Source organism: Mesoplodon bidens, assembly GCF_964165515.1.
Source record: "Mesoplodon bidens genome assembly, chromosome: 10".
NCBI classification, from domain to species: domain Eukaryota; kingdom Metazoa; phylum Chordata; class Mammalia; order Artiodactyla; family Ziphiidae; genus Mesoplodon; species Mesoplodon bidens.
The window spans coordinates 23,281,481-23,308,228 of NC_138172.1; positions in this window are offsets into that span (position 1 = coordinate 23,281,481).

Sequence of the window (26,748 nt, forward strand, 5' to 3'; positions counted from 1 at the left end):
TAGCTAGGGGACAGACACCAAAAACAATGGGAACTACGAACCACAGCCTGCAAAAAGGAGACCCCAAACACAGTAAGTTAAGCAAAATGAGAAGACAGAAAAACACACAGCAGATGAAGGAGCAAGGTAAAAACTCACCAGCCCTAACAAATGAAGAGGAAATATACAGTCCACCTGAAACAGAATTCAGAATAATGATAGTAAAGATGATCCAAAATCTTGGAAACAGAATAGAGAAAATAAAAGAAATGTTTAACAGGGACCTAGAAAAACTAAAGAGCAAACAAACAATGATGAACAACACAATAAATGAAACTAAAAATTCTCTAGAAGGGATCAATAGCAGAAGAACAGATATGTGACCTGGAAGATAAAATAGTGGAAATAACTACTGCAGAGAATAAAGAAAAAAGAATGAAAAGAACTGAGGACAGTCTCAGAGACCTCAGAGACATTAAACACACCAACATTCGAATTATAGGGGTCCCAGAAGAGGAAGAGAAAAAGAAAGGGACTGAGAAAATATTTGAAGAGATTATAGTTGAAAACTTCCCTAATATGGGAAAGGAAAGAGTCAATCAAGTCCAGGAAGTGCAGACAGTCCCATACAGGATAAATCCAAGAAGAAACATGCCAAGACACATATTAATCAAACTGTCAAAACTTAAATACAAAGAAAACATATTAAAAGCAGCAAGGGAAAAACAACAAATAACACACAAGGGAATCCCCATAAGGTTAACAGCTGATCTTTCAGCAGAAACTCTGCAAGCCAGAAGGGAGTGGCAGGACATATTTAAAGTGATGAAGGAGAAAAACCTAAGACCAAGATTACTCTATCCAACAAGGATCTCATTCAGATTTGATGGAGAAATTAAAACCTTTACAGACAAGCAAAAGCTGAGAGAGTTCAGCACCACCAAACAAGCTTTACAAAAAATGCTAAAGGAACTTCTCTAGGCAGGAGACACAACAGAAGGAAAAGACCTACAATAACAAACCCCAAACAATTAAGAAAATGGGAATAGGAACATACATATCGATAATTACCTTAAATGTAAATGGATTAAATGCTCCAACCAAAAGACATAGACTGGCTGAATGGATACAAAAACAAGGCCCATATATATGCTGTCTACAAGAGACCCACTTCAGACCTAGGGACACATACAGACTGAAAGTGAGGGGATGGAAAATGATATTCCATGCAAATGGAAATCAAAAGAAAGCTGGAGTAGCAATTCTTATATCAGACAAAATAGACTTTAAAATAAAGACTATTACATGGGACAAAGAAGGACACTACATAATGATCAAGGGATCAATCCAAGAAGAAGATATAACAATTGTAAATATTTATGCACCCAACATAGGAGCACCTCAATACATAAGGCAAATGCTAACAGCCATAAAAAGGGAAATCAACAGTAACACAATCATAGTAAGGCACTTTAACACCCCACTTTCACCAATGGACAGATCATCCAAAATGAAAATAAATAAGGAAACACAAGCTTTAAATGATACATTAAACAAGATGGACTTTATTGGTATTTATACGACATTCCATCCAAAACAACAGAGTACACATTCTTCTCAAGGGCTCATGGAACATTGTCCAGGAGAGATCATATCTTGGGTCACAAATCAAGCCTTGGTAAATTTAAGAAAATTGAAATCGTATCAAGTATCTTTTCTGACCACAACATTATGAGACTAGACATCAATTACAGGAAAAAATCTGTAAAAAGTACAAACACATGGAGGCTAAACAATACACTACTTAATAACCAAGAGATCATTGAAGAAATCAAAGAGGAAATCAAAAATACTTAGAAACAAATGACACTGAAAACACGATGACCCAAAACCTATGGGATGCAGCAAAACCTGTTCTAAGAGGGAAGTTTATAGCAATACAATGCTACCTTAAGAAACAAGAAATATCTCAAATAAACAACCTAACCTTACACCTAAAGCAATTAGAGAAAGAAGAACAAAAAACCCCCAAAGTTGGCAGAAGGAAAGAAATCATAAAGATCAGATCAGAAATAAATGAAAATGAAATGAAGGAAATGATAGCAAAGATCAATAAAACTAAAACCTGGTTCTTTGAGAAGATAAACAAAATTGATACACCATTAACCAGACTCATCAAGAAAAAAAGGGAGAACACTCAAATCAATAGAATTAGAAATGAAAAAGGAGAAGTAACAACTGACACTGCAGAAATACAAAAGATCATGAGAGATTACAACAAGCAACTCTATGCCAATAAAATGGACAACCTGGAAGAAATGGACAAATTCTTAGAAATGCACAACTTTCCGAGACAGAACCAGGAAGAAATAGAAAATATGAACAGACCAATCACAAGCACTGAAATTGAAACTGTGATTAAACATCTTCCAACAAACAAAAGCCCAGGACCAGAAGGCTTCACAGGTGAATTCTATCAAACATTTAGAGAAGAGCTAACAGCTATCCTTCTCAAACTCTTTCAAAATATAGCAGAGGGAGGAACACTCCCAAGCTCATTCTACGAGGCCACCATTCCCCTGATACCAAAACCAAAGATGCCACAAAGAAGGAAAACTACAAGCCAATATCACTGATGAACATAGATGCAAAAATCCTCAACAAAATACTAGCAAACAGAATCCAACAGCACATTAAAAGGATCATACACCATGATCAAGTGGGGTTTATTCCGGGAATGCAAGGATTCTTCAATACATGCAAATCAATGTGATACACCATATTAACAAATTGAAGGAGAAAAACCATATGATCATCTCAATCGATGCAGAGAAAGCTTTTGAGAAAATTCAACACCCATTTATGATAAACCCCCCCCAGAAAGTAGGCATAGAGGGAACTTTCCTCAACACAATAAAGGCAATATATGACAAACCCACAGCCAACATTGTCCTCAATGGTGAAAAACTGAAACCATTTCCACTAAGATCAGGAACAAGACAAGGTTGCCTACTCTCACCACTATTATTCAACATAGTTTTGGAAGTATTAGCCATAGCAACCAGAGAAGAAAAAGAAATAAATGGAATCCAAATCGGAAAAGAAGAAGTAAAGCTGTCACTGTTTGCAGATGACATGATACTATACATAGAGAATCCTAAAGATGCCACCAGAAAACTACTAGAGCTAATCAATGAATTTGGTAAAGTAGCAGGATACAAAATTAATGCACAGAGATCTCTGGCATTCCTATATACTAATGATGAAAAATCTGACAGTGAAATTAAGAAAACACTCCCATTTACCATTGCAACAAAAAGAATAAAACAACTAGGAATAAACCTACCTAAGGAGACAAAAGACCTGTATGCAGAAAATTATAAGACATTGATGAAAGAAATTAAAGATGATACAAATAGATAGAGAGATATACTATGTTCCTGGATTGGAAGAATCAACATTGTGAAAATGACTCTACTACCCAAAGCAATCTACAGATTCAGTGCAATCCCTATCAAACTTCCACTGGCATTTTTCACAGAACTAGAACAAAAAATTTCACAATTTGTATGGAAACACAAAAGACCCCGAATAGCCAAAGCAATCTTGAGTAAGAAAAACAGAGCTGGAGGAATCAGGCTCCCTGACTTCAGACTATACTACAAAGCTACAGTCATCAAGACAGTATGGTACTGGCACAAAAACAGAAAGATAGATCAATGGAACAGGACAGAAAGCCCAGAGATAAACCCACATACATATGGTCACCTTATTTTTGATAAAGGAGGCAAGAATATACAGTGGAGAAAAGACAGCCTCTTCAGTAAGTGGTGCTGGGAAAACTGGACAGCTACATGGAAAAGTATGAAATTAGAACACTCCCTAACACCATACACAAAAATAAACTCAAAATGGATTAAAGACCTAAATGTAAGGCCAGACACTATCAAACTCTTAGAGGAAAACATAGGCAGAACACTCTATGACATAAATCACAGGAAGATCCTTTTTGACCCACCTCCTGGAGAAATGGAAATAAAAACAAAAATAAACAAATGGGACCTAATGAAACGTAAAATCTTTTTCAAAGCAAAGGAAACCATAAACAAGACCAAAAGACAACCCTCAGAATGGGAGAAAATATTTTCAAACAAAGCAACTGACAGAGGATTAATCTTGAAAATTTACAAACAGCTCATGCAGCTCAATATCAGAAAAATAAACAACCCAATCCAAAAATGGGCAGAAGACCTAAATAGACATTTCTCCAAAGATATACAGATTGCCAACAAACACATGAAAGGATGTCAACATCATAAATCATTAGAGAAATGCAAATGAAAACTACAATGAGATATCATCTCACACTGGTCAGAATGGCCATATCAAAAAATCGACAAACAATAAATTCTGGAAAGGGTGTGGAGAAAAGGGAACCCTCTCACACTGTTGGTGGGAATGTAAATTGATACAGCCACTATGGAGAACAGTATGGAGGTTCCTTAAAAAACTAAAAATAGAATTACCATGCGACCCAGCAATCCCACTACTGGGCATATACCCTGAGAAAACCATAATTCAAAAAGAGTCATGTACCAAAATGTTCATTGCAGCTCTATTTACAGTAGCCAGGACATGGAAGCAACCTAAGTGTCCATCAATAGATGAATGGATAAAGAAGATGTGGCACATATATACAATGGAATATTACTCAGGTATAAAAAGAAACGAAATTGAGTTATTTTGGGGGGGGGGGTGGTTTGCGATACGCGGGCCTCTCACTGTTGTGGCTTCTCCCGTCGCGGAGCACAGGCTCCGGACGCGCAGGCCCAGCAGCCATGGCTCACGGGCCCAGCCGCTCCGCGGCATGTGGGATCCTCCCAGACTGGGGCACGAACCCGTGTCCCCTGCATCGGCAGGCGGACTCTCAACCACTGAGCCACCAGGGAAGCCCCCAAAATTGAGTTATTTGTAGTGAGGTGGATGGACCTAGAGTCTGTCATACAGAGTGAAGTAAGTCAGAAAGAGAAAAACAGATACCGTGTGCTAACACAGATATATGGAATCTAAGAGAAAAAAAAAAAGGTCATGAAGAACCCAGGGGCAAGACAGGAATAAAGACACACACCTACTAGAGAACGGACTTGGGGTTATGGGGAGGGGGAAGGGTAAGCTGTGACAAGGTGAGAGAGTGGCATGGACATATATGCACTACCAAATGTAAAACAAATAGCTAGTGGGAAGCAGCCACATAGCACAGGGAGATCAGCTTGGTGCTTTGTGACCACCTAGAGGGGTGGGAAAGGGAGGGTGGGTAGGAGGGAGACGCAAGAGGGAAGAGATATGGAACATATGTATATGTATAACTGATTCACTTTGTTATAAAGCAGAAACTAACACACTGTTGTAAAGCAATTATACTCCAATAAAGATGTTAAAAAAAAAAACAATAGCTGATAACGACTGTCGTATTGCTACCACTTACTTTTTACACATCTGGCCTGTATCTAGGTTGAAATACAATGACCAGCTGGAAAACTACCACAGTCAGAGTTCCATTAGTAGTAATGGCTGTTGGCTGACCCAGAACATAAAGTTTTTCAGGGCATGAAGTTATGTTTGTCTTCTAGCTTAGTTTGACAGATTGTTTTAAAGGGTCTCGTATTGTCATACTGAAAAAAAATCATCGAAGTGTGCTAAGAAAAGGATATTTGGGGCAGGTTAGAGCACTAAAAATGCCTCCCCCAAATAACCCATACTGTGCAGCCACTCCTTATCAGTCCTGCCAGGAGTGCCATAAATCACCTCTAAATTGACTGTTATGTCATCCTTGGGCATCGGGAATGACAAATAATCTGGGGCAGCCTCCTAGATTCCAAGGAGATCGTTTTCTTGCTCATGTCAGCTCAAAAGTACTTAGGAGCAGTGCTGAATTTATGCTCTACCTTTTTAATCTCCCTCTCCCTATTTTAATGCAATAAACAATGAGTATTAGTTCCTGCTTCCTGACGTAATGATGGTGGATGGAAATGTCGTTAATTCAGAGATGCTCTCATTGTCTTCAACTCTGTTTGAAACTACACACAGAGTGGTAAGAAGCTGCCAGGAATACATATTTTTACAGATATCTGAAGGGGACAACCAAGGAGTAAAGAGAATGAAACCATGAGTAGCTAGTGGCCCATCCCTGGCCATAAAGTGTGATAATAACAGATCTCAAGAGTGATCTTCCTATGACATGCAGTCAGTCCATCAAATGCTTCTGAGCAGGTGGAAGTGAAAAGTTATTCAAGGGTGGTGCTAGGTACCCTTTATGAATTATTTATCTTAAACAAACTTGCATGAACCAGAGCACTCAAGTGAAAGTCTATCAGCCAGAAGGAGGCCACTGAAGAGCCCTGCTATAGATCTCAGTGATGGTTTTTAAATGCTGTGTTTCATGCCTCACATCAGGTGGGAGACTGCCATGCTGGCTCTGACTCATTTCTTAGTTGCAATCTACTCCCATTCCCACATGGATGGCCATCTTAGAGCTTTTTTCATCGTGCAGCTTTCAAACAGCTGCACTCCTTGAAATGAAAATTACTGGGGTCACTGGCTTCTTATTTTGAAGCCAGCATGAGCTGGCTTCAAATATGAGCAGGGCGAAGCAATGTCCCATGGGCTTCTGAGTGCCAGCGGTGCCCTAAGTCATAGATTCCAAAGGCAAAAGGAAGGAGAGAGGGTGGAAAGTTCCACATCGTCTAAGAAGAGGTCAGTGGTAGAGAGAAACAGCAAAAAGGAAGAAGCGTTATTTGGAGAACAGTAAATGCCACCCAGAGATATGTAAGGTGTTAATGTCATGGGCTGCTCACCTCAACTCAAGGTGGGTTTCGGAGATGGATATGTTAAGTGTAATTAATTTACACAGACCTAGGAATCAAGATACATGTACCTGGGACACTGTCACCTGCTGGATGTCCAATAATCAGTAGCTGAAATCAGTAGGATTGGATGGAGTTGAATTGAAACTATTTGACTCTACACTTACCATCAGCTAACTGTTTGGGGGAAATACTACGAATATCTAACATTTATTGAGCAATCAATACGTAGTAGCTGTTTTGGGTTTGTGCATGCATTGTCACATTTAATCCTCTCAACCATAAGGAAACTCAGGCTCAGAAGGGGCTAAGCAACTTTTTTCAGGGTCATATAGCCAGGAAGTAACACAGCTATGACTTGAACCCAAACAATTCTCTTGCTAGCCCTCTTTAAGTCTGTGCCATATTATCTAGCACTAGTTCCTTAATTTGTCAAAAGGTGACCATGACCCATGCTTTACCCACCTCACAAGGTTATTACTGATTTCAGTGAAAAAAAGACAGGGGCCCAAAGTGAGAAGTCAAGTGCTACCAAAATGAAGCACATCATTACTATTTGCTAAGTCCAGTCTGTATTCGTGGTTAAAGAGGATAGGCTTCAGGGGCAGATATCTGGGAGTGGATCTAAGCTTTGGTTTTGCCACTTCCCAGCTATGTGACCTTGGGCACATTATTTAACTTCTGTGAGCCTCAGTTGCCCCATTTGTAAACTGCGAATAATAATGGTCCCAACCTCATAGAGGTTTTTTGGGGGTGTGAGTGAGATAATACCTTTAAGATGTTAAGCACAGTGCCTTAGACATGGTCAGCATTCAGGAAAGGGTAACTTCTATTCGTATTACTTTCCTGTCCCTTTAAGTTAGTTCTCTCCAAGCACTGGCTAGGCTCTGGTTTAAAAACCAGTAGCTAGAGCATCCCACACCTGTCCCTGAGCAGCTGATGAGCCACAGACACTCTGATCACACTCCTGCAGCACTGAATTAGCGCTTGAGACCTCCTAGACCATCTTGATGGCTAGATTGACAGGAGCAATGATTGTTCAGCCTCTAACCATGATGACAGCAAAGCCTCAATGTCACCAAAACCCCCCAGGTGACTATCTTTGGAGTCTAAGTCTTTGTAGGGCTATCTTTCTTATCTAAGTAAAAACTACTGCCCCTTCCTTCCTGGAGGAAATTTGTCACCTCCTCCCATGCACCATATTTTGGGGACTGTTGCTAACAGCTATGATTCATTAGAGAAATTAATATACCTTTTGCTTTCATTTTGGCCCTGTTTTTTCCCTTAGAATGATTAAAAATCTAATTTATAGTTCAAAAGAGGGTATGAAACTTTCAGCCTGCGTGACCTCATGAAAAAAATATTCCTTCTAGAGGAACACCTGAAATAAAGTTCTGTGCTCATTTATTTGATAAAATATCTATGGAGCACCTATTATATGCCAGATATTTGGTACATTGTTGAGTATGACATAAGCCCTGGCATCAAGGCACTTCAGATCTTTTTGGAGCAGCAGATCTTACTGAAATAGTTGGCCTAATTTTTTTTGTCTAGTTGTCCCTGCCCTGTCTTAACTCCTTGCTAGACTCCAGCTTTCAGGGGGTTGCCAGGATGAGCTTCCTAGGATCATGCTACTCCATTCAGTGGCTTCATATTGACTCCTAAAAAAGAAGAAAAGTCTAACTTCTTGGTGTGCCACTGGAGACCCTGCACCATCTGGCCCCTACTGCTGTACCCACCCCAATCCCTCCTCCTTCCTCTCCTAAGTCCTCTTCTAGCCAGTGTGAACAGGGGGCTGCTCCCCAGCAGGACAGGGTTTATGTGTCATGTTCACCACGCCTCCGAGGTGGGGGAGCTCTTGGGCTCCATTCCCTACATGTGCCTGAGTGCCCTGACTTGTCATCCACGTCTCTGTCTGGTGACCTTCCCATGAATCTTTCATGCTACAGATCCTGACCTTTAGGGATACTACCTCCTTGGAACCGTCACTGGATTATGAAGTCTTCTCTCACTTGATTATAAATTTTTATTACATATTAGCTTTCTTATCTACCTTTCCTACTGCATCCAGTGCTAGATTACAATAGAAGCTGAATAAATGTATGAATGAATGAATCAATCAGTAAAATACAAAACTCATCATCTAAAACCATAAAATAATGGTCCTGGCACTCTGATAGTGATGCTAGTGCTAACAAGATATAACCTCTTTCCATTACTTCAAATGTGCTAATGTTGACACTTCAACATTAGCTCAGACAGTTAAAGATCCAGACTCTGGACCTGAGATTCAAAAGTCCCTGTATGCAGCTGCAATTCTTGGTCCTCACCCTCTGACCTTGATTTTGGAGAGAGTGTGATTTGAAGCTGGAATCCACTGACCAGAAGTTAAGGAAATCATTTATTTGGACATGTGGGGCATTTTAGAAGATTTAACATGGTGTAGGCGTTGGTACATAAAGGGACGTTTTCAAATTCTCATCTCTGGGATGTATAGGGTAGTGAAAGAGCACTAATCTTGATGGGAGAAAACCTGACTTCACATTTTCCCTTTTATTTTATCCACATGTTTGATAATATACAAGTTTTTATGTGTATACTTTTGAGCTTCTCTGGCCCTCAGTTTTGCAAAATGTGGGGGATTAAACCGAATTATTTTTATCTAAAGTTCCTTCCAGCTTTAAAGCTTATTTCTGAATGTATTGCATGAATGTATCAAGCAATATATGAATGTATCAATTGAACATGAGAATATATTCTGTACCGAGCCTTGTGCCAGCTCCCGGGGAGGGCGGGACAATCTGGACAGACTCACTCCTGACGCTCAGATGGAGCTTACACTTATATTTAGTGACATCCTCTGATTTAAATCTGCCAGAAAGCTGAATTTAGAAGATTAAGAGAAAATTATAGTTTCTGCTCAGCTAGGCAAATACATATTTAATTGCTAATGTATATTCTAACAAAAATGTCCAAATTGGGTGATTTTTCTATAATAAAAAGAACAAAGGACTTCAGTTTGACCCCTTGAAACCCCCCTTAATCATTCCTTTGATCAGAATTTCCCCAAAGGGACTCAGTCAACTTCCTAGAATTGTCTTCCCTGGCTCACACCTGCCTCTATGCTGATGGAGCCCCGGCAGCCTGTCAGGTGCTCAGTTTTGGAGAGCACGTTTAAATTATTAAATTATTAATTATCACTGTGCCAGCCTGCCCTTCCCCACTCACTGCATTATCCTTCTCAGGGTTTTAAACTTTCTCCTCTTTTGATTCTTTGGGGAAGAGACATTAAGAGGGAAAAATACGTGCCAAAGCAGAGCTCACCAATTGCTTACAAATTAAACAATTTCTAGTTGTTTCTAGGCCTGCATTTCAGTTAGTTTAGGAAGGATAAAAATGTTAAGAAACTCTGCCTTTCTGTCTTGATAAAGCATAGCAGTGAACTCAAGCATATATCTCCCACCCTGGTTCATATTATCTCTGTAGGATGTTCTAATTTTGATTTTTTTCAGAAGCAAGGACATAGGTTTTGTGTATTTATCGTGCAGCCTCAGAAGAGCAAAACAGGTGTCTCCAATGTAAGATCATCTCAGCTACCTTATCCATAAGACCGCAAACCTTATTTGCATTCATGTTGTAATTACATGCTTTTATTTTTATGTATGCATTTGTGCAGCACAGAACTCTACAAGGTGAGAAGTTGAACAAGTGTGGTGGTTTATAGTCATATGAAACATCTGAGGCTTAAGTTTAACCATGATTTGATTGTGTGGTCCTTTGAAAGGCTTCAGCAAAAAGCAAAATCAGTCAGTTATTTCAGGTTATTTCAGTGTGGGATGAAACTTCTTGTTTCTCAGTTTTTTAATCCATTTTGATAAAGAATAAGTGGAAAATGCTCAAAAATTTTGTCAATTGTGAAATTAAATGAAAACCTAGGAATGGAATTAATTTCATCCAGGTGACATTTTTAGACCAATGATGAGGGTAAAGATAAAGTAGAAAACAGTGTCATTACTGGTTAGTGTGAATCATTGGTCATGGCATACTTTGCTCTCCTCGTTTCTGCCATGCCCCTCACTGCTCATAAGTCCTCCTTGATAGCAACTTTTCTTGCCAGAATATCTGGACAGGTGCTTCCCTACTCCAATTGATTTTCATTTGTAGATCTGAACTTTTTTAAAAAAAATTTAAACGATTGTTCTTACAAAATTTTGTATAGTATAATTTCTTTATCTTTAATGATTTTTTATTGGAAATGTTCTAGTGCTCTGTAAACTTAAAGTGTTGGGTTATTTATCAGTTTTTAAAATTCTTGTTCCATGTATCATTTTTATCGTATAGATTATCTAAATCTTGGACCTTTTGTTTGGAATTCTCATTTCACTGAGATCCAATGTATATATCTTTAATTCACTTTTAGAATTTAAAATCATGAGATGGCACTATCATTAATAAGTGTAAAACTCAACTAAATCACTACTAGCCAGGGCTCTCCAGAGAAACAATAGGATATATATAGATGTATGTAAGAGGAAGTTTATTATAGAAATTGGCTCACACAGTTATAAAGGCCAACTAATCCCACAACGTGCCATCTGCAACCTGGAGAATTAGGAAGGTTAGTGGTCAATTCAGTCCACACTCGTAGGCTCCATAACTAGGAGAGTCAGTGACATAATTCCCAATCCTAGGTCGAAGGCCTGAGGACGGAGGGGCTGCTGGTATAAGTCCCAGAGTCTGAAAGCCTGAGAACCAGGAGCTCTGATTTCTGAGGACAAGAGAAGATGGATGTCCCAGCTCAAGAAGAGAGAGGGAATTCGCCCTTTCTTCGCCTCTTTGTTCTATTCAGGCCCTCAGTGGGTTGGATGATGCCTGCCTACCCTGGGGAGGACACATCTCTTTACTCAGTCCGCTGAATCAAATGCTAATCTCGTCCAGAAACACCCTCATAGCCACTCCCAGAAATAATGTTTTACCAGCATCTCCTAGCCCAGTCAAGTTGATATAAAAGTAACCATCCCAATCACTATATATTAATTGCCACTTTTGGCCCTTACAACCTTGCTGGGTTGATGACCTGTTCATTTACCTAGCTTTCTTGACAGCAAATAATTATTGAGAAAATGGCCATAAGATGCAGGTAATATGCTAGATCCTGAGGATACAAGCTCAAAAGTGATTGTACTTGCCTCTAGGAGCTTAGAGATGTGACACTGTCACCCCCATGTTCATTGCAGCATTATTCACAATAGCCAAGATATGGAAGTAATCCAAACGTCTATCAACAGAAGAACAGATTAAGAAAATGTGGTACGTACATACAATAAAATATTATTCAGCCTTAAAAAGAAGGAAACTCTACCCTTTGCAACAACATGGATGAACCTGGAGGACATTATGCTAAGAGAAATAAACGTTTCTCAGAGGACAAATACTGTATGATTTCACTTATACAAGGTATCTAAAATAATCAAACTCATAGAAACAGAGAATAGAATGCTGGTTGTCAGGGGCTGGGGGGAGGGGGAAATGGGAAGTTTTTATTCCAAGGGTATAAAGCATCAGTTATGCAAGCTGAATAATTTCTTGAGAGCTGAGCATGACATTGTGCCTACAGTTAACAACCAGTATTGTGAACCTGACAATTTGTTAAGTGGGTAAACTACCTGTTAAGTGTTCTTACACACACACACACACACACACACACATCCACACACACACATATCCTCATGCACAGGCACATCCACACACCCACACAAAGACACAGGGAAATTTTAGAGGTGATGGGTGTGAACATTACCTTGACTGTAGTGATGGTAACACCACATGGATACTATCATTGCATAGTTCCCAAATACTATGCCTCTGTCCAAACTCACCAAATTATATATATTAAACATATACAGTTGTTAATAAAAACTAAACAGAACAAAACCTCAAAGGTGATATCTGTTATGTGACAAATGACCCATAGCAAGAGTAAATACTTTAGGAATTCATATGAGGAAACACTCACTTTGGGCTGGGGTCATCCAGGAAGATTTCTTAGGGGAAGAATTTGAGTTGGAATGGAAGGATGCTTAGAGCATGACAAGCAAAGGAGAGGAAGAAGGGCAAAGAGGTCAGACAGCATGGCATGTGTGGAGAACAGTGATGGGCTGCCGCACAGAGTTTGCTGTAGGGAGGGGGTAAAAGTGTTGAAAAGCCACAGCCTGGTTATGGAGGGCCCTGAACAGTAGAATGGGTAGTTAGGCCTTATTCTATAGCCAAATGAATGTTGAACTCCTTAAAATTAAATTATATGAGTGATTTTATTCATATTAATGAAATAGAATGAGTACTACAGCTCAACTTTTTCTGTCAGGAATGTTTAAACTGTACACATTGGTGAACGTGAAATGGTTGTTCTATTTGTCTCAACCAAAACCTGGAATTTCCACCAAGCACATCAACTGGCTTTATCACAGAAACACATAAATCAAGTATCATCTAAGCAACGCCAGGTTAGAGCCAGAGGGAATTTCAGCCTGAAGATATGTGTTTACAAGCTGTGAGTCTGCACTTAAGGTTTTAGAAAGTTAAACCTTAAACGTGTTGAAACTAAAAAAGGGATTCAACATTTTTGACTAATTTGGCTAAATAGCCCATATTTAATTAATTCAATCTAACACTTAAAATTGGTACATGTCAACACAGACTAAAGCACTTCTCCAAAATTCTGTATCTTTTTTTTTCCCTCTAGGAGCTTTTAATTAATTGAGATGACAATTTTTATGTATCTTTCCCTTCACAAATGGTAAGTAATGATGTTAGAAATAAACATAGAGCGCTGTCCTTCTCCAAATTACCAGCATGAATTATCAAACATTCCTAATTTTAATCAGAAAAACAGCCTTAATTTGGTTTCATTAGGTCTAAATTAGTGGACACGTCCCCATGTTCTCATCACCTTCTGGGGTCCCCTCCATTTTCTTCTTTTAAAGGGGATGGCAGAACAGATGTACATTTATTCCAAAGTAGACTTGATAAAGGAATCTTTATGTCTCTCTGGAAATATAAACAATACTCGGATCCCATGAGTCCCATGACAAAAACAAGTTCTCGGTGTCTCCCCGAAGTGGATTATGAGGGATTGGCAAACTCCAGCCCATGGGCCAAGTCTATCCCACTGACAGTTTTAATAAAAACACAGTCTCTGTAAAACATGGCCACGCTGACTGCCTTACACATTGCATACAACTAGTATTTTCATGCTGCTGCAGAAGAGCTGAGTAGTTGTGACAGAGACTGCGTGCCCATAGAGCCTAAAATATTAACGACCTGGCTCTTTCCAGAAATGATTTACTGACCTCTGGATTAGAAGACAGTATATCATTAGTGTTGTCGCTATTAATAAACATTATTTTTACCTCATGTTACCTTCAGATTTCCAAAGCACTTTTAGAAAGATTTCATTTGAAACATCACCTAAGATAGCATATGCAAAAAAAAAAAAAAAGTTGCTTCAGAAATTGAAAGGCCTTACAGAAATGGAAGTTTTCTGCTTTCTTAATATAAAGTCAGATTATACTGCTTTCATTTTACAAATGAAGAAGCTGAATCTAAAAAGAATCACTGCTTCGCATAACGTCTGCCTCAGTCTTTTCTTGGGATTCCCAAACTGTGTCCCAAAGAGTTATTAATGTGTGTGAGAAAGAAAAGCTTTCCATGACCAAAAAAGTATTTCTTTGTCTTGAAATTTATTACAACTATAAATCCTAATATATTAACGTATTCAGAGAATATGTTAATTTCTCAGGTTCTGAGAAATTCTGCAGTGAAGAAACCAATTTAAACTCATTTGCCTCAGTTCTTTTCTAGTATTTTTTGAACAGAGACATACCTCCTTCACCTTCAAAATAAATTTCTTCACAACCCATGGAAGCAGTTGGGGAAACCTTGCTTTATACACTTTGGTACCTGAAAGAAAAGTTGACATTAGAACGCACTCTTTTATTTCCTGAAGCCCAGCTCTCCTGTTGTCCCTTAGGATGCACTATTTTTAAATGTGTACATTTGCCACAAGAGACAATTGTGTACTTTTTCTAAAGTATATAAGGAATACATTTTAGAAAAGTAGAAAATTGAGTAAGCAAAGGAGAATATAGAACACAAGAAACAGTATCCCCTAGCAACAGCTATTGTCTTTCGGTATAAATTCTTTCACAATGTTCTCTGTGAAAATAAGCCATTTTATATAAAAATAGAATTTAGCATGCATTTGGTAGTTAACTTCATGTTTTTTCACTTAAATATTTAATGGACATCATTTAAAGTCAGTAGATATAGTCCTATGTTTTTTAATAGTTGGGGTGTGATCCATTGTATGGATCTAATGCCATTTTAAAGCAAACCTCCTGTGGTTGGATATTTGGGCTGTTTCTGCCTTTATTCAACCAGAAGAAATTCCTAAGGGGTGGCATTGCCGAGTTGGAGTGTTTGTTGTTAATGTCATTAAACATAAGTGTTTGTCTTTTATGTTCAAGATCTACAAGACTCAGGTGACCATTCTGCCTCCACCCCCTGGGGCCTCACTGCACCTGAGCAGTTGCCTCAAGCTGCTCTGTATTCCTGTTTCTCTCCAGGCCTCAGACCACCTTCCCTTCACAGAGTTTCTGCAATCTGACCTTTGGTCATCTAGTAGTTTTATCTAGTACCTTTCATCTAGTAGTTTTGTCCAAGGATGTCTGATTCCAAATAAGTTATTTCATTTGTAGATCAAAAGTCGGTATTTTTCTAATTCTACCATTTGGTCTCTAACTGATTTTTAAAATACAGCAATATGCAAAAAGGGAGACCTTTCCCAGAATCAACAATTCAGTAAAGTAAACATTTGCAGCCTGGCCTCTTGGTGGCCAAGTTTGCTTTCATGAGAGACTCACACAAGTCACGGAGTCTCTCCAGGAAGCAGAGGCAGTGCCTTTCAAGGCTTCCAGTCTAGCCACGGTGCTGGGGTTGGTTTCAAAATGTGGTTCCCATTGAAAAGTTCCCAGTAACTCCTTGTCAGTTAAGACATAACATCACAGTTACAAAAACGCTTAAGATCTCAATTTCTAACTGAAGTGAACTCTTCCTTTCATATGCAAACAATAGTGAACTTGTTGGTTCAAAAAATATAAAAATCAATGAGAAAGATTTAAGGGCGCAATTAATGAGATAATGTCTAGAAAGCAGTTTGAGCCCCTGGGAAGCAATGTGTTTATACCCATAAAGCATTTTTACCATTATGTTTGTACATGAGCCATAATAAATACAGCTGAAATCTTCTGTGAAATCCGTGCCTGGAGGTAGGGGAAAAGGAGTCAATATTTTGTGTCTATGTATCACAGAGATGTTTGTTCACATCCATTTGAATATTTATTTACAATTACTACTAGAGCACAAAACCTTCTTTAAAATGCATTTGACTAATCTCAGGTTCAGGAAAAATGACTCCTAGCAATCACCTTCACTGTTACCCTTGAAACTCAGGACTTGCCTATTATTTTAAAATTGTACTGTCATGTTTAGGTTGGCTTTAAGTCTTTTCAGGAAGATTCTGAAGAATCTTTGAACCTTTACCTATTTCTTTATTGACTTTATGATTTATTTAAAGGACACTGGATTTCTTTATGCCATCCATCCCCCTACCTAGGACACTGTCTCCAAGTTACAGATAAATCCAGAAAAACTAAACTAGATACACTTCCTGAATTCAAAATGACTCTGACTGATTGTCCTTACCTTTGCCTAAATATGAAACAAAGACCATGAAGAATTTTACAATAGCTTTGGTTCTAACTATGGGAAATTCTAATCCTTTAATCTATCAGATAAATAGAAAAGATAGAGAAGTTGAACATGTCATTTAATCTTGAGAGCCCATATTTTAGAGCAGTGCTTCTCAAATTTTAATGAGCATACTAATCATCTGGAGATCTCCTTAAAAAGCAAGCTGTGATTCGGTAGGTCAGGGTGGAGTCTGAAATTCTGCATTTCTAACAAATGCAGTGATGATAAAGCTTTTGGTTCACAGACCAAACTTTGAAATGCAAGGACCTAAAATATTTTAAAATACTGAGCTTATAGACCATTATTTGAATTGAGGTACACACTTGGAAAATATAAAGGCACACCTTTGTATGTGTATCATATACACATAATATTTGAAAGTTTGTCAAAATTTAGAACATACTCAAAAGTGAGATTTCAGTGTATGAAAGAGCAGATTATTTGCCAAATTATCCCTTTGAAAATGCATCTATGGTGCTAATATAGACATTGGAAAGAGAATTTGATGCTCCTGAAACTCACTACAAAAATTTGGAGTTTTCTGTAGTGAGCTGACTAGTTTTTGAAGCATAACAGGTGCTTATTTTGGAGTAGAAATAACTCCATATTTTATAGAGAATCTCTACCAACTGATTATTTGTTGTTGTTGCTGTTTTTTTATAACATATCAATTTCCCCTTTGAGCTGACTTTTTTCTTTTTTAATTAGTTTTTTGCTTGTTTAAATTTGTTTTTCCCCCAGCTTTACAGAAATACAATTGACATACAACATTGTGTAAGTTTAAGGTGTGCAAAATGATTACCACTGTAATGTTAGCCAACACCTCCATCACGTAACTCACAGAATTACTGTTTCATTTTTTGTGGTGAGAACATTTAAGATCTACTCTCTTATAAATGTTGATGTTTATAGTACAGTATTATTAACTATAATCACCATGCTATACATTAGATCCCCAGAACTTAATCACCTTATAACTGAAAGCTTGTATTCTTTGACACTGTTTTTTAAAATTCTGTAGACACTTTGTCCCGAGATTAGTTAAGGGAAAAAAGTTCAGATAATTCATTTTGGCCAACATTTATTGAATGACTACCACATGCAAGGAACTGTAAAAGACACTGAAGTTACCCGAAAGGCAAGTAAGACAGAGCCCATTGCTCGATCAGCAAATTAGCTACAGGAAGAGAAAGATAGGCACAGTGCTAGTGGTAATTCTGTTAGAACTATGGTAAGAAGGTAATAGTCAGCTAGAGCTGCTATAACAAAATTTCACAGACTGGGTGCTTAACCAACAGACATTTATTTCCTCACAGCTCTGGAGACTGAAGTCCAAGATCAAGGTGTTGGCAAGGTTGTTTTTTTCTGAGGCCTCTCTCTTTGGCTTACAGATGGCCACCTTCTCACTGTGTCCTCACGTGGTCTTTCCTCTGTGCTCACATCCCTGGTGTCTCTTTGTGCATCCAGATTTCCTCCTCTTATAAGGACATGAGTCAGATTGGATTAGGGCCTGCCCTCACAGCTTCATTTAAACTCAGTCACTGCTTTAAAGGCCCTATCTCCAAATACTGTCACATTCTGAGGCACTATGGGGTTAGGGGCTTCAACTTAGGAATTTGGAGGGGACAAAAAACTTAGCCCATAACAGGAAGGCAAAAATGTCCTTTGGAGCAATGGGCAGAAAACAATGAATTATTACTGGGGTCGAGGCAGTCAGATGAGGCTGCTTGGTTGTAGCATTTGAGGCGACCCTCAAGAGAGGAATCAGATTTGGATCGCATAGGTTAAAAATGGGAGGAAAAGTCGGGATCAAAAGTCAGAAGCATTATTTTAGAAATTTGTTTGAACAGTGAATCAGAAAACTTGGAAAAGCAGGGAAAAAAATCCCTAATAAAAGCCACCTCCTGTACAATGATTGTTATTATTTTGTTGAATTTTCTTTCCATCTTTCTTACCTGTCTAGTCTTACATACAATCAATATGTATAGACACATTTGTAACTTTTGTTTATTTTTCTGACTGTATCTTCAGCATTCTACAACTTATATAACATTTTTACATTATATCCTAAGCATCCTCTGCATTTTATATATCTGTCAGAATTCATCCAGCCATCCCCTTTTGTTGACAATTCAGCAGCTGATAATTTTATAAAATATTATGAAGTTTTTGTAGTATTGGGTTATTTCATAGTGTTTACTGTCCCAGCAGTGATACTGATAGGGCATATTTTCAGAGATGTCTCATATTTGTTAAATGATTGGATAAAATGAACATTATTATAACCCCTGATACATATTGACAAATTACCTTCCTAAAGGACTACACCAATTTTCATGTCACCAGCCGGGTGTGACAGCACCGGTTTTACACTCAAAGTCACGTCCACTGTGCCTTCTCTGATGCCCTACAGTAGTCTACTGCTGCCCCAGATTCTCCACCCGTGTCACCCTCTTTTGTTTCTTTCATGGCACTTCAGATTATGTAAAATTATCTTGCTTGATGTGTAATCCTGCATACTGTTTTTCTCTCCCCTTCTAGAGAATAAGCTGCATCGTGGCAACAATCTTATTTGTGTTGCTCCCTCCCTGGCACATTGTAAACACTCATAAGATCCTTAATGAGTGAGTCCATTTTGCCAAAATGGTAGAGAAAAAAATGTTCTGGGTCCTATTAATTTGTTTTTTTAAAAAATTGCTAACCTCATTAGTAATATATTATCAGTTGCCCATTCCCTTTTGTGAATTGTTTAAGTCAATGCAAATGCAAATATTGGCTGTGAACATGTAGCATAAGATATACAGGCCAGCTGGCCTAGAGCTCACGATATGGACTCAGTATTTTCCTAAAACACATGTGCCCATGTATTCTGAAGCTACACATATCAACCTGACCTGGGAGTATAAGGGCATGGATGGATGTAAGGAAAATGAGGTAAGAAAAGACTGCACATGAAAACGTGCTGGGAAACATAAGATGACTAATCACTACCACCAGGGGAGGAACGGCAGGGGATTTTGCCTCTCAGGACATTTGGCAACGTCTGCAGACATTTTTGCTTGGGAGGGGAGAATGCTTGGCCATCACTGGGTGGGGACCCAAGTTGAGCCCCCGCCATACAGAAATCCTAATCTAGAGCGAGAGACAGGCATCAATATTGTTTAAAATCTTCTCAGATAATTCAGATAATGTGCAGCCACGTTTGAGAACCATTGGAATTTTGGAGAAATGGTTCTCAGACGTACGTCAGCTGAGGGGCCTATTAAAATTCATTGGGAGCATTTAAAAACATGGATCCTCCTACCCTAATTAATGCTCTCCCTGGCCCCATCTCTTCGCCAGTAGGTCTGAGTGAAGCAGGTGAATCTACAGTTTTCAAAAGCTCACCAGCTGAGTCTACTGCACTTCTAGAGTTGGAACCAGGGTGAGTGGAGTGATTAGGAGCTCCGTGGGCGGGGGTGGGGGGGGTGGGGCTCTCTATTGCTCCCAGGTGTGTGCTTTTAGCAGCGTCCCTGCTTGATTTTGCCAGAGTCGGGCTCAGCAGTTCATGTTGTAGTAAGCTAGGACACACACCGCAGGTGACTGAAGTGAGAGGGCCTGCCCTGGCCTGTGTGTTTTCAAGATGGCAAGCCTGCTCGCCTAGGTGGCACTGGAGCCTGGAGACAGCAGGAAGAGAGACCACGCTGACGTTGTTCAGGCAACCCGTCCGCACAGCCCAAGGAGCTCTGCTATTAAGCGGTGAGCACTCTGGCTCCCTTTTGCTGCCTGCATTGGACACGATGGGACTAGAAGCTTCTGAAAGCAGACGAAAGGTAAGACACTCCAGGGAAATGGCTTGTTCCAATGTACCCCCATCACTCAGAACAGGATTCCAACAAAGGAGCTAACCCTTTGCATGACCCCCGCCCCTGGCTCCCTCTCCCACATATTCTGTGCCTAGCGTGGGCTTTATTTCGAGATACCTTTCAAATGTGACTTTATGACTTGAGGCTTCCAGATTCCCCACATAGTTCTCAGTTGTGCAGTGTTTGGCATGTTATCTGGGTCATCAAAGTGCTTGAGCTCTCTCAAAATTTATAAGCAGAGGTGCCTTCCTGCCACCTTCAGAATCCCTGGAGCTGGGTGGATTTCAGCAGAGGCTGTCCCCCTGCAGCATGAACTGCCTCAGGCTCGGGGTGAAGAAGTGGCACTAAGATACATGCTCACTGTGGTTTATTGATCCTAGTAACATCATCTTTTAGGAAAATCAATGCTTCAGTCGGGCAGAGAACATGGAAATAAAGTGATAAAAATAAACCAAGGCCAGTTGTTTCCTGATGGAAAAATGAGAGATAAATTAAGAACATTTTGATCAGCAACAGAGGGGTATTCATGAGCTGAGGATTTAGAAACAATGAAAACGGGCTGTGTTTGGTGACTCAGTGGTGCTAGCTGTTCTGTGCTCGGAGGACATCCTTGTCCCAAGTGTGTGGTCTCCTAGTTACTAATGGTGTTGTTTGGAATTTGTGCTTTGATCTGATTGAAACCAACATCGTTCCCTCAATTTCCTATCCGTTTTTTCTTGTGAAATAAACCTTTGTCTTAACTGAGTTACCTAACTGATAAAAGGTGATACTACTAATCATAATAAGGGTAATAACAAACTATTACTGGTACCTCCTACATATCTATTTATTATCTCATTTATTCAGCAGTTTTTTTTTGTGTTTTTTTTTTTTTTTGAGTGTGTACTCTGCATCAGGTACTATTCTAGGCTCTGGGATATAATGTGACCAAGACAGACAATTCCCTGCCTTCTTAGAACCTACCGGTTCATCAGTTCAGTTGGGGGACAGAAGGTAAACAAACCAATGTAATATGGTGTCAAATATTAATACAATGAAGAATAAAGCAGAGTAACAGGATGGCAAGTGAATGGGGTACGGTTTATGTGGGGAGGTCAGAGAAAGTCACTCTGAGATGGTATCTAAGCAGAGGGAAAGAGCCACTGTATGACAAAACAGAGACCCAGGAATGATCTCATTTGGGAGGCTGCAAGTATATTGGAAAAAGCCTGATCTTTGAAAGCAGGAATCCTGGGATTCTGGTCCTGGCTGCATTTCTGATTAGCTGTATGACTTTGAGAAGTACTCTGTCTGTGTATTGTGATTTCTCCAGGCGGAAAAAGGAAATATGGTGGTTCACCTTATAGGATGGTTTTGAGACTTGAATGAGAACCTAACATTTGAAACACAGTGGACTAGAACATAGGAGGGCCTTGATGAATGTCGGTTCCCTTCTCCCACAGTGCTGGGGATGTTGAGAGATAGTTTGGCAGACACTCAGCTCAGCTCCTGTCCTTAGAGGGGCTGCTGTGCTTTCATTCAGTCTGTCCGTATGCGTTCGAGAGCCTGCTGGGCACTCTCAGGAGCTTGCCAGTGAAGAAGGCAAGACAGTCAGTATCTGATCCTCCGCATCTCCATATAGAACATGTTCTATGGCAGCTCGTGTCTGAGGACTGCACATCCTGGAGCCGATTGTGTGGGTGCAGATCTCCACTTAGTAGCTTTACGGGTTGGCAAGCATGTTAACTTCCCTGCGCCTCCATCTCGTCATCTGTAAAATAGGAAAATAATAATAATACTTACCTCATAAGGTTGTCAGGATGATAAAAGGAGTAACTATTTGAAAACCATCTAGAAGGGGGTCCCGCACATGATAGGTACTAGAAGAGGGTTGCAAAGTTAAAAATAAAAAATATTCCACGTGAATGGTTCTGTTCTATAGAAGAAACAGGCTACCCTTCACTTTGTTTGTCCCCTCACTTAATCATCCCAACAGCTCATTTTACATATGAGGAGACGGAGACTCAGAAATGTTAAACGCTTTGCCCCAAAGTAACATGCCTGGTTAGTGGGGGAGCTGGAAATGTAAACTGAGTTTGACTCAGGAACCCCTTCTTGACCCCCTTTCCTCCGGGAGGGCTTGCTGAAGCTACAGAGATAGGCACAGGAGAGTTCCTGCCCTCAGAAGATTTCAAGTGGAGAGGGAGAGCCACTAAGGGGTTAAATGATGTGCACAGGATCTCGCAGCTCATGACGAATCCAAATCCAGGACTTCTAAGTCCAGAGCAACTTTGCTCTGCCATTTGTAGAACTAAATGCAGTAAACATTTATTAAATGATTCTGTATACAAAAAGAGCAAAATAATTCCTGATGTGTTAGGGTCACCAGAAAAGATGGTTCTCTCTGGGGAATACTAAGGAGAATCTCTAGGACTGGGAAACTGGAGAGAAGTCTTTTTTTTTTTTTTTTTTTTTAGATAAACTTTTTATTTGGGCATAATTTTAGATTTACAGAAAAAGTTGTGAGAATAATACATAGGTTCCTACATAGCTTTAATTCAGTCTCTCCTAAAATGGTAACATCTTACCTGTATAAAGTACATTTATCAAAATAAGACATTAACTTTGCTACATTAATATTAACTAAACTACAGACTTGATAAGGATTTCACCACTTTTTCCGCTAATATCTTTTATCTGGGATCCACTCCAAGATACCAAATTGAATTTAGGAAATCCCTTTTTAAACTTAAGAAATTTTAACTTGTACCCCTATTACAAGTCTTGCATTGTGATCAGGGAGTAAAAGGACACTGCATCTCATTTAATGGTTTCCTCTATTTGTTCAGAAAGGAGGAGTTGGGTGCCTCTGAACTTTGAACGGCACAGTCCTTATGCAGATTTGTTTCCCTCACTAAAGAAAAAAGGGTCAATCAATACAATAGGATAAACTCTAAATTTCTTTGTAATATCCAGAGCCATACATGTATTGGGGAAATAACTGCCTAGATTTCCTCTTTTTTGATTTATTGATCTAATACCCCAAAGACAAAATGAATTTATCTATCTGTAATGCGTTAATTGACCCCTCCCAAGATAGATTTCACTTTTCTTTTTAATGCACACCTCTTGAAATTATCCTCTTCTGTGAGTGTGTGTGTGTGTTTCTCAAAGTGGGGGTTAATCTAAGGGGGATGAAATGATATCAGAGAAAGCAAATGAAAGAGGTCTTTATGAGTTTCACATTCATTTTTATTACATAATTTTGTCTGAAATGCTGGTTAACTTAAATGTATAATGTGAACCTGGTGTATTTGCATTCATTCAACAGCTTTTTAGTTTGTTTTTAACAGAGGTCTTCCTGACCTTGGAGGTATTAGAAAGATTGCTTTCACATGGGTGGATGGCTTAGGTGTATTTCTCCAGTGTATTAGACAAAAATGGGTTGGTCTTCTCACCAGCATGGTGCCATTCCTCTTTAACCTCTTGTGTATTTGTGTCAACAAAATTAATTATGACCATTAGAGTAGAAAAGTACAACACAAAGCAACTTTTTTCATGTCTAAGCTTCTAGGTGTTTGCCTTGTGGTAAGAAGCTTAGGGGAGAGGTTACCATTTGATAATTTATACAGACTTTTCCTGACTCAGTCATTTTTTGCAAGACTCTTAGGTTTTCAAGTACCGCTTCAGTAGATATCCAGTCATTGTTTATCCGTACAAGTTAAATTCTTTTTGCCCAGTAGGGACTAAGAATGATACTGGTCTGCACTAGTAAGGATTATTAAGGTAGACTCTCTTGTTCTAACTTGGAAGCAGTTGTTTTGAGAAGTAAAAAAACAAAGGTGTGGAGACCAGTCAAATCGGAAATCATCAGCCAAACCATGACTGCTTGATGATTTCCCTTTCCTTTAGTGAATTCACCACTTGTCACAGTTTATACTCTGAAGCCTGGCATTAAGATTCCCGAGTATACAACCTGAGAGTTTCCACATCTTTGAGGATGGTCTCTCTTTATTGCCCATCCAAACCTGTGACACCAGCTGAGCTACCCACTTCTAACAACTCCTACCTCCTCAGCTTTATTCCTGCATTCCCATGCATCTAATGCTTTTCCTTCTATCTCTGTTTGTGAAGTTCTTTCCATCCTCCAACAGTCAGTTCAGATAATTCTCTTAATTCCCTCTATTCACCTCTCCTAAAAAGAATTCTTTATGAAATAAACATGCATTCTTGGTGGGAACAATATTATCCTCAAGGGAGCAAAAGTTGATCCACAGTTTGGGGGGGCGGGTAAAAAATCTTACCCTCTTTGTGTATAACGTACAGATACACATACAGAACATAAACAGATAATCAGTATATTTTTCTATTAAAATTTTATGGAGGAGACAATTCAGAAAAAAATATCTAAAAAGGTTCTCAGGGGAACAATAAGGAAAAAATTTGAGAAACACTGGTTATAGACTAATCTTTGAGTATTCACTGTTTCCAGCACCAGGAATCATCTCTCTAGCAGGTGTATCCTCTTAGTGTCCTGAGGTAAATAAAACAAGAGGTGCAGATAAAAGATAATATTGGCCAGATGTTGTAATTGGGCAGTGCTCCATCCTCTGATCGTCCCATCACCAAGACAGAAAGAAATGTTTTTGATGTTATCTTGCCCAGGGGCTTTGTCTGCCCTTTTGCACTTTCTGATTTACAAAATCATCAGTAAATTTTTCATTGTGTTTAAAGGTTCCAAGTTACCAAAGTTTATGTGTTTATATGCCTGGACCTATCAGACAAAATGGAAAAATAGAGACATTCTGTCACAATTGTGGGGAGCAACCAAAGGAACAACCAGAAATGATAGAAACATTGTCATGTAAATGTGAAAGCCACAAGGAGAAGTGGGAGAGACCTTGTTTGGCTATAAAGAGCCACTTTGAAGGCCACTATCCCTGATACACCTCCCTAAAGGGTTAGAAAAAATGAAATACTTTCTCAGCCATTCTTTCAGCCAGGGGTGTCTACGTGACAGATCTAATAGAAAATTGCTGTTGGTAAGGATGGACTTTCTGGGAAAGTTTTTGCTCTTACTAAAAGATACAAATGCACTTGGCTCTCTTCCTTTTATTCTGTCTTTGGAAGCAAGTATAATGTCAGGATCTGGCAGCCACCTTATAATTTAATTCTGAGGCAGCAAATTCAAGGCCAAAACTCCAGCATGCTGTGGATGACAGAATGGAAAGAGAGGAAGAGACTGAGTTTCTGGTCACATCATTGAATAACTAGACCAGTGTCAGCAGCTTCCCTGTTGTTCCATGGAATACTATTTGTCTATCCTGCCTAAGCCACTCTTAATTGAGTTTTCTATTACTTGCAGCTAAACACGTTCCTACCTCATTTAGGAGATAATGTCAGATGTTGAGGAAGAAACAGACAAACATTTTTCTGCCTTGCCCTCTAACTCTAAGTGACTTTTAATCCCCCAGGTTATTTCTATAACATCAGGCCTCTGCAACCTTAGCTCATTAATATTCCTTGACAAGGAGTTATTACACGTCTTACATTTCAAAATAGGTTGGAAGCTCTGGAAGGTGGAAAGCCAAGGCTTTACCAGGAATTTTCTGATCATCTCTCCCACTGATAATAATGCCTTTGATTGTGTTCTGCATACTTGGAATCTAAGTGTCCTCCACCCTATCGCCCCGGTTCCATCCAACTAGGAAAGAGGAACTTTCCTCCCTCACCATCCCCTCCTCCACGTTCTGTGCTTGCCTCTCAGTGAAACAGAACCTCAGAGGGACAAGTAGACACGCAGTGAAAACAAACTTTTGCAGTGTCATGCAGAACAGTTTAATTCCTCCTAATCTCATTTCAAGTCCTGGCCGCTCTGGTAAGGTTTTGCTTTTGCATAATCAAAAGTCTCTTTGAAGGGCTGATATTCCCCTTTCTCTCTATGGAAGAACAGTATACTATCACTAACAGAAAAACTGCTAGGAGTTTCAAAATTGCTTTTTGTCCCCACTTGTATAAATAAACATTTCAGAATTACTGAGATTTAGCCTCAGTTACAATAGTTTAATTCATACTAAAGTATGTTTTTATTATTAATAAAATTTATTTAATGGGTTCATGGATGAGAAGACTAAGAAGACTTTAGGGTCACCTTTTTTGTTGCAAGTAAATTGGAAACAAGAGAAAATAAAAAGGAAGAAAGTAAAATTATGATACTGTTACCTAGAGATGATGTTTGGGAGCAAAATTTTGTTTTATGTATGTTTATACAA